The sequence below is a fragment of the Arachis stenosperma genome, chromosome 5 (assembly GCF_014773155.1).
Source record: "Arachis stenosperma cultivar V10309 chromosome 5, arast.V10309.gnm1.PFL2, whole genome shotgun sequence".
In the NCBI taxonomy this organism is placed as follows: domain Eukaryota; kingdom Viridiplantae; phylum Streptophyta; class Magnoliopsida; order Fabales; family Fabaceae; genus Arachis; species Arachis stenosperma.
Genome location: NC_080381.1, coordinates 8762548 through 8771816, shown reverse-complemented (window position 1 = coordinate 8771816; position 9269 = coordinate 8762548). Strand labels below are relative to the sequence as shown.

Genomic DNA, 9269 nt, shown 5'->3' with positions numbered 1-9269 from the left:
ACATCTTTCTAATTAATTTTCGAAAATTCTCTTCCTTCCTCCCACATCCTTCTATTTATAGAGTACTACTCCTTCTTAATGCACAATTCGAACTCTATCTAATCAAGTTCAAATTCTTCTACCTCCTTCTTCTATTTTTCTTTTCCTCTGACACCTCAAGGAATCTCTATACCGTGACATAGAGGATTCCATATTTTCTTGTTCTCTTCTCTTTCATATGAGCAGGAGCAGAGACAAAGGCATTCTTGTTGAAGCTGACCCTGAACCTGAAAGGACCTTGAAGCGAAAGCTAAGAGAAGCTAAGGCACAACTCTCTGTAGAGGACCTAACCGAATTCTTCAAAGAAGAAGAACCCATGGCAGCCGAAAATAACAACAATGCCAACAATGCAAGGAAGGTGCTGGGTGACTTTACTGCACCTACTCCCAATTTCTATGGGAGAAGCATCTCTATCCCTGCCATTGGAGCAAACAACTTTGAGCTTAAGCCTCAATTAGTTTCTCTAATGCAACAGAATTGCAAAGTTCCATGGACTTCCATTGGAAGATCCTCATCAGTTTTTAGCTGAGTTCTTGCAAATCTGTGACACAGTCAAGACTAATGGGGTTGACCCTGAGGTCTACAGACTGATGCTATTCCCTTTTGCTGTAAGAGACAGAGCTAGGATATGGTTGGACTCACAACCTAAAGACAGCCTGGACTCTTGGGAAAAGCTAGTCAATGCCTTCTTGGCAAAGTTCTTTCCACCTCAAAAATGGAGTAAGCTTAGAGTGGAAGTCCAAACCTTCAGACAGAAGGATGGAGAATCCCTCTATGAAGCTTGGGAAAGATACAAACAATTAATCAGAAAATGTCCCTCAGACATGCTTTCTGAATGGAGCATCATAGGTATTTTCTATGATGGTCTCTCTGAACTATCCAAGATGTCTTTGGATAGCTCTGCTGGAGGATCTCTTCATCTGAAGAAGACGCCTACAGAAGCTCAAGAGTTAATTGAAATGGTTGCAAATAACCAATTCATGTACACTTCTGAAAGGAATCCTGTGAACAATGGGACAAGTCAGAAGAAAGGAGTTCTTGAGATTGATGCTCTGAATGCCATACTGGCTCAGAATAAGATATTGACTCAACAAGTCAATTTGATTTCTCAAAGTCTGTCTGGAATGCAAAATGCACCTGGCAGTACTAAGGATGCTTCATCTGAGGAAGAAGCTTATGATCCTGAGAACCCTTCAATGGAAGAGGTGAATTACCTAGGAGAACCCTATGGAAACACCTATAATTCTTCATGGAGAAATCACCCAAATTTCTCATGGAAGAATCAAGAGAGACCTCAACAAGGTTTCAACAATAATGGTGGAAGAAACAGGTTTAGCAATGGCAAGCCTTTTCCATCATCTTCTCAGCAACAGACAGAGAATTCTAAGCAGAACCCCTCTGACTTAGCAACCATGGTCTCTGATCTAATAAAAACCACTCAAAGTTTCATGACTGAAACAAGGTCCTCCATTAGGAATTTGGAGGCACAAGTGGGACAGCTGAGCAAGAAAATTACTGAACTCCCTCCAAGTACTCTTCCAAGCAATACGGAAGAAAATCCAAAAGGAGAGTGCAAGGCCATCAACATGGCCGAATTTGGAGAGGAAGGAGAGGAAGTGAACGCCACTGAGGAAGGCCTCAATGGGCGTGCACTGACCTCCAATGAGTTCCCAAGTGAGGAACCATGGGAATCTGAGGCTCAAAATGAGACCATAGAGATTCCATTGGACTTACTTCTGCCTTTCATGAGCTCTGATGAGTATTCCTCCTCCGAAGAGGATGAGTATGTCACTGAAGAGCAAGTTGCTAAATACCTTGGAGCAATCATGAAGCTAAATGACAAGTTATTTGGAAATGAGACTTGGGAGACTGAACCTCCTTTGCTCACCAAAGAACTGGATGACTTGTCTAGGCAGAAATTACCTCAAAAGAAAAAAGATCCTGGGAAGTTTTCAATACCTTGTACCATAGGCACCATGACCTTCAAGAAGGCTCTGTGTGACTTAGGGTCAAGTGTAAACCTCATGCCTCTCTCTGTAATGGAGAAGCTAGGGATCTTTGAGGTACAAGCTGCAAGAATCTCACTAGAGATGGCAGACAACTCAAGAAAACAAGCTCATGGACTTGTAGAGAATGTTCTGGTAAAAGTTGAAGACCATTACATCCCTACTGATTTCATAGTCCTAGAGACTGGGAAGTGCATGGATGAATCCATCATCCTTGGCAGACCCTTCCTAGCCACAGCAAAGGCTGTGATTGATGTTGATGGAGGTGAACTGATCATTCAAGTAAATGAAAAATCCTATGTGTTTAAGGCTCAAGGATATCCCTCTGTCACCATGGAGAAGAAGCATGAAGAGCTTCTCTCAATTCAGAGTCAAACAGAGCCCCCACAGTCAAACTCTAAGTTTGGTGTTGGGAGGCCACAACCAAACTCTAAGTTTGGTGTTGAAACCCCACATTCAAACTCTAAGTTTGGTGTTGGGAGGTTCCAACATTTCTCTGAGTATCTGTGAGGCTCCATGAGAGCCCTCTGTCAAGCTACTGACATTAAAGAAGCGCTTGTTGGGAGGCAACCCAATGATTCTATTTTATATATTTTCTTTTGTTATTTTATTTTTTTTGTAGGTTGATGATCATAAGAAGTCACAAAATCCATTGAAAAAGCAAAAACAGAATGAAAAACAGGAAGAAAAACAGCACACCCTGGAGGAAGAATTCACTGGCGTTTAAACGCCAGTGAGGCTAGCAGTTGGGCGTTTAACGCCCAGTCTGGCACCATTCTGGGCGTTTAACGCCAGAAAGGGGCACCAGACTGGCGTTAAACGCCAGAAAAGGGCAAGAACCTGGCGTTAAACGCCAGGAATGGGCACCAGCCCGGCGTTTAACGCCAGAAATGGCTCAAAACGTGATTTTTGATGCCATTTGGTGCAGGGATGACTTTTCCTTGACACCACAGGATCTGTGGACCCCACAGGATCCCCACCACCCCCACCACCATCTTTCCCCATTCACCAATCACCTCAACACCTCTTCCCCATAAACCCTTCTTCACTCCTTCATTTTTACACCACCTAAACACCACTTCCCCCCCACTTTGGCCGAACACAAAGCCATTCCCTTCTTCCTCATTTCTTCTTCTTCTACTCTCTTCTTTCTTCTTTTGCTCGAGGACGAGCAAACCTTTTAAGTTTGGTGTGGTAAAAGCATTGCTTTTTGTTTTTCCATAACCATTTATGGCATCCAAGGCCGGAGAAACCTCTAGAAAGAGGAAAGGGAAGGCAAAAGCTTCTACCTCCGAGTCATGAGAGATGGAGAGATTCATCTCAAGGGTGCATCAAAACCACTTCTATGAAGTTGTGGCCATGAAGAAGGGTCAACTTTGATCAAAGGTTGGACCAAGTCCTCACAGTCATATGTGAAGAGGGCGCACAATGGAAGAGAGATTCAAGAGGCAAGCCGGTTCAATTGAGAAGGCATGACCTCAAACCCGTGGCTAGAGGATGGTTGGAGTTTATCCAACGCTCAATCATTCCCACTAGCAACCGGTCTGAAGTTACTCTAGACCGAGCCATCATGATTCATAGCATCATGATTGGAGAAGAAGTGGAAGTTCATGAGGTTATAGCCCAAGAACTCTATAAAGTGGCGGACAAGTCTTCCACCTTGGCAAGGCTAGCCTTTCCTCATCTCATTTGTCACCTCTGTTATTCAGTTGGAGTTGACATAGAAGGAGATATCCCCATTGATGAGGACAAGCCCATCACCAAGAAAAGGATGGAGCAAACAGGAGACCCCTCTCATCATGAGATCCCTGAGATACCTCAAGGGATGCACTTTCCTCCACAAAACTATTGGGAGCAACTGAACACCTCCCTAGGAGAATTGAGTTCCAACATGGGACAACTAAGGGTGGAGCACCAAGAGCATTCCATCCTCCTCCATGAAATTAGAGAAGATCAAAAAATCATGAGAGAGGAGCAACAAAGACAAGGAAGAGACATTGAGGAGCTCAAGCACTCCATAAGACCTTCAAGAGGAAGAACAAGCCGCCATCACTAAGGTGGACCCGTTCTTTAATCTCCTTGTTCTTTATTTTCATGTTTTTCGAATTCTATGCTTATGGTTATCTATGTTTGTGTCTTGTGATCATTAGTGTCTTAGTGTCTATGCCTTAAAGTTATGAATGTCCTATGAATCCATCACCTTTCTTAAATAAACAATGTTCTTAATTGAAAAAGAAAAGAATTGCATGAATTTTGAATTTTATAACAGTTTAATTATCTTGATGTGGTGGCAACACCTTTGTTCTCTGAATGTATGCTTGAATAGTGCATATGTCTTTTGAATTTGTGGTTCATGAATGTTGGCTCTTGAAAGAATGATGAAAAAGGAGACATGTTACTGAGGATCTGAAAAATCATAAAAATGATTCTTGAAGCAAGAAAAAGCAGTGAATACAAAAAAAAAGAAGAGAAGAAAAAAAGCAAGCAAAAAAAAAACGAAAAAAAAAAGAAAAGAAAGAAATAAAGTTGTGATCCAAGGCAATAAGAGTGTGCTTAAGAACCCTGGACACCTCTAATTGGGAACTTTAGCAAAGCTGAGTCACAATCTGAAAAGGTTCACCCAATTATGTGTCTGTGGCATGTATGTATCCGGTAGTAATACTGGAAGACAGAGTGCTTTGGGCCACAGCCAAGACTCAATAAGTAGCTGTGTTCAAGAATCATCATACTTAACTAGGAGAATCAATAACACTATCTGGACTCTGAGTTCCTAAAGAAGCCAATCATTCTGAGTTCCAAAGGATAAAGTGAGATGCCAAAACTATTCAGAGGCAAAAAGCTAAAAGCCCCGCTCATCTAATTAATACTGATCTTCATAGATGTTTTTGGAGTTCATTGCATATTCTCTTCTTTCTATCCTATTTGATCTTCAGTTGCTTGGGGACAAGCAACAATTTAAGTTTGGTGTTGTGATGAGCGGATAATTTGTACGCTTTTTGGCATTGTTTTTAGTATGTTTTTAGTATCTTTTAGTTAGTTTTTATTATATTTTTATTAGTTTTTAGCTAAAATTCACTTTTCTAGATTTTACTATGAGCTTGTGTGTTTTTCTGTGATTTCAGGTATTTTCTGGCTGAAATTGAGGGATCTGAGCAAAAATCTGATCCAGAGACTCAAAAGGACTGCAGATGCTGTTGGATTCTGACCTCCTTGCACTCGAAGTGGATTTTCTGGAGCTACAGAAGCCCAATTGGCGTGCTCTCAACGGCGTTGGAAAGTAGACATCCTGGGCTTTCCAGCAATATATGATAGTCCATACTTTGTCCAAGATTTGATGGCCCAAACCGGCGTTCAAAGTCACCTCAAGAAATTCCAGCGTTAAACGCCGGAACTGGCACCTAAATGGGAGTTAAACGCCCAAACTGGCACCAAAGCTGGCGTTTAACTCCAAGAAGAGTCTCTACACGAAAATGCTTCATTGCTCAGCCCAAGCACACCAAGTGGGCCCGGAAGTGGATTTTTATGTCATTTACTCATCTTTGTACACCCTAGGCTACTAGTTTTCTATAAGTAGGACCTTTTACTATTGTATTTGGAATCTTGGTAGCTATCTTTGAGTTTTATGCTATCTTAGATCACTGGGAGGCTGGCCTCACGGCCATGCCTAGACCTTGTTCTTATGTATTTTCAACGGTGGAGTTTCTACACACCATAGATTAAGGTGTGGAGCTCTGCTGTACCTCGAGTATTAATGCAATTACTATTGTTCTTCTATTCAATTCCGCTTGTTCTTGTTCCAAGATATCACCTGTTCTTCAACTTGATGAATGTGATGATCCGTGACACTCATCATCATTCTCACTTATGAACAAAGTGACTGACAACCATTCTTGTTCTACAAGCATACGAGGCTTAGTGAATATCTCTTTGATTCCTGATACACGATGCATGGTTGATCGCCTGACAACCGAGTGCTCGCCTGACAAACGAGCCAGCCATTCCGTGAGATCAGAGTCTTCGTGGTATAGGCAAGAACTGATGGCGGCATTCAAGAGAATCCGGAAGGTCTAACCTTGTCTGTGGTATTCTGAGTAGGATTCAATGATTGAATGACTGTGACGTGCTTCAAACTCCTAGCAGGCGGGGCGTTAGTGACAGACGCAAAAGGATCGATGGATTTTATTCCGGCCTGACCGAGAACCGACAGCTGATTAGCCATATGCTGTGACAGAGCATGGGAACATTTTCACTGAGAGGATGGGAGGTAGCCATTGACAACGGTGAAACCCTACATGAGCTTGCCATGGAAAGGAGTAAGAAGGATTGGATGAAGACTGTAGGAAAGCAGAGAGACGGAAGGGAAGGCATCTTCATACGCTTATCTGAAGCTCTCACCAATGATATACATAAGTATCTATATCTCTATCTTTATGCTTTATTCGTTTATCACTATACCCATTTGAGTCTGCCTGACTGAGATTTACAAGGTGACCATAGCTTGCTTCATAGCAACAATCTCCGTGGGATCGACCCTTACTCGCGTAAGGTTTATTACTTGGACGACCCAGTGCACTTGCTGGTTAGTTGTGCGAAGTTGTGTTTATGCCATGGTATTGAGCACCAAGTCTTTGGAGCCATTACTAGGGATTATTTGAGCTGTGAAAAGTATTGATCACAATTTCGTGCACCAGTATTCTGAGTAGGATTCAATGATTGAATGACTGTGACATGCTTCAAACTCCTAGCAGGCGGGGCGTTAGTGACAGACGCAAAAGAATCGCTGGATTCTATTCCGGCCTGACCGAGAACCGACAGCTGATTAGCCATATGCTGTGACAGAGCATAGGAACATTTTCACTGAGAGGATGGGAGGTAGCCACTGACAACGGTGAAACCCTACATGAGCTTGCCATGGAAAGGAGTAAGAAGGATTGGATGAAGACAGTAGGAAAGCAGAGAGACGGAAGGGAAGGCATCTTCATACGCTTATCTGAAGCTCTCACCAATGATATACATAAGTATCTCTATCTTTATCTTTATGTTTTATTCATCATCTATACCCATTTGAGTCTGCCTGACTGAGATTTACAAGGTGACCATAGCTTGCTTCATACCAACAATCTCCGTGGGATCGACCCTTACTCACGTAAGGTATTACTTGGACGACCCAGTGCACTTGCTGGTTAGTTGTGCAAAATTGTGTAGTGAATCACAATTTCGCGCTACCAAGTTTTTGGCGCCGTTGCGGGGGATTGTTCTTGAGTATGGACAACTGATGATTCATCTTGTTGCTTAGATTAGGTATTTTTTTTTAGAGTTCTTAAGAATGAATTCTAGTGTTTCATGGTGATCTGTTGAAATCTGGCTGGCTGTGAAGCCATGTCTAATCTTATTGGACCGAGGTTTCAACTGATCATCACAATAGCTTGTTGATCTCTATCAATTTTGCTATTGGAGCAATGGTCTGCTAAGGCTTGGCTGGCCATTGGCCATGTCTAGTGTTTTGGACCGAAGCTTTCTTTGAAAGCTTGGCTGGCTGTGAAGCCATGTCTAATTCCTGGACCGGAGTCTTAGACTAGCATTGCAATGATTCCTGGAAATTCAAATTGAGAATTCTGAAACCTTTATTTTCTGTTTTCACATAATTTTCGAAAAAAAAAAGCACAAAAAATTTTTAAAAATCATAAAAACCAAAAATACTTTATGTTTCTTGTTTGAGTCTAGTGTCTAATCTTAAGTTTGGTGTCTTGCATGCCTTATTTATTTGATCTTGGTTCTATTTTCAAGTCAATAGTACAGGGAACTGAAGATTCAGAACATGCAGCAGAGGAATTACACAGAAAAAGCTGGGCGTTCAAAACGCCTAGTGAAGAAGGACAGACTGGCGTTTAAACGCCAGCCAGGGTACCTGGTTGGGCGTTTAACGCCCAAAAAGGTAGCATTTTGGGCGTTAAACGCCAGAATGGATACCATTCTGGGCGTTTAACGCCAGGATGGCACCAGGGGGAGGATTTTGTTTTCAAAATCAAATTTTTTCAAGTTTTCAAAGTTTTTCAAAATCAAATCTTTTTCAAATCATATCTTTTCAATCAAATGTTTTCAAAATCAATTTCTTTCCTTTTTCAAAGATACTTGCTAACAATTAATGATTTGATTGAACATTTCAAGTATGTTGCCTTTTCTGTTGAGAAAGGTTTAATGTTTGAATCATATCTTTTCTTGTTAGGCAAGTCATTAATTTTTAAAATCAAATCTTTTTAAAATGTTTTTCAAATCATATCTTCTCAATCACATCTTTTTTTTTAAAACCAATCATATCTTTTTTTTTTTCACATCTTTTTCAAAATAGTTTTCAAATCATATCTTTTTGATTTCTAATTTCAAAAATCTTTTTCAAAAATTATTTGATTCATTTTCCACTCTTAATTTTCGAAAATCAATTAGAGTTTTTCAAAAATGTTTACAAAATATTTCACTTGATTTTCGAAAATTTCTTCCTCTCTTCCCACATCCTTCTATTTATGGAGTATCACTCCTTCTTAATGCACAATTCGAACTTTATCTAATCAAGTTCGAATTCTCCTACCTCCTTCTTCTATTTTTCTTTTTCTCTGACACATCAAGGAATCTCTATACTGTTACATAGAGGATTCCATATTTTCTTGTTCTCTTCTCTTTCATATGAGCAGGAACAAAGACAAAGGCATTCTTGTTGAAGTTGACCCTGAACCTGAAAGGACCTTGAAGCGAAAGCTAAGAGAAGCTAAAGCACAATTCTCTATAGAGGACCTGACAAGAATCTTCAAAGAAGAAGAACCCATGGCAGCCGAAAACAACAACAATACCAACAATGCAAGGAAGGTGCTGGGTGACTTTACTGCACCTACTCCCGACTTCTATGGGAGAAGCATCTCTATCCCTGCCATTGGAGCAAACAACTTTGAGCTTAAGCCTCAATTAGTTTCTCTAATGCAACAGAATTGCAAGTTCCATGGACTTCCATTGGAAGATCCTCATCAGTTCTTAGCTGAATTCTTGCAAATCTGTGACACTGTCAAGACTAATGGGGTTGACCCTGAGGTCTACAGACTTATGCTATTCTCTTTTGCTGTAAGAGACAGAGCTAGGACATGGTTGGACTCACAACCTAAAGAAAGCCTGGACTCATGGGAAAAGCTAGTCAATGCCTTCTTGGCAAAGTTCTTTCCACCTCAAAAATTGAGT

General features: G+C 41.0%; 1 non-coding gene across 1 annotated transcript; it reads right to left on the bottom strand.

Moving 5' to 3' along the window:
- Positions 1-761: 761 nt before the first annotated feature.
- LOC130983620 (small nucleolar RNA R71) lies at positions 762-869 on the bottom strand. Its single transcript, XR_009087602.1, has one exon. It is a non-coding gene; the product is annotated as a small nucleolar RNA R71 (small nucleolar RNA).
- Between the last annotated feature and the right edge of the window lie 8400 nt (positions 870-9269).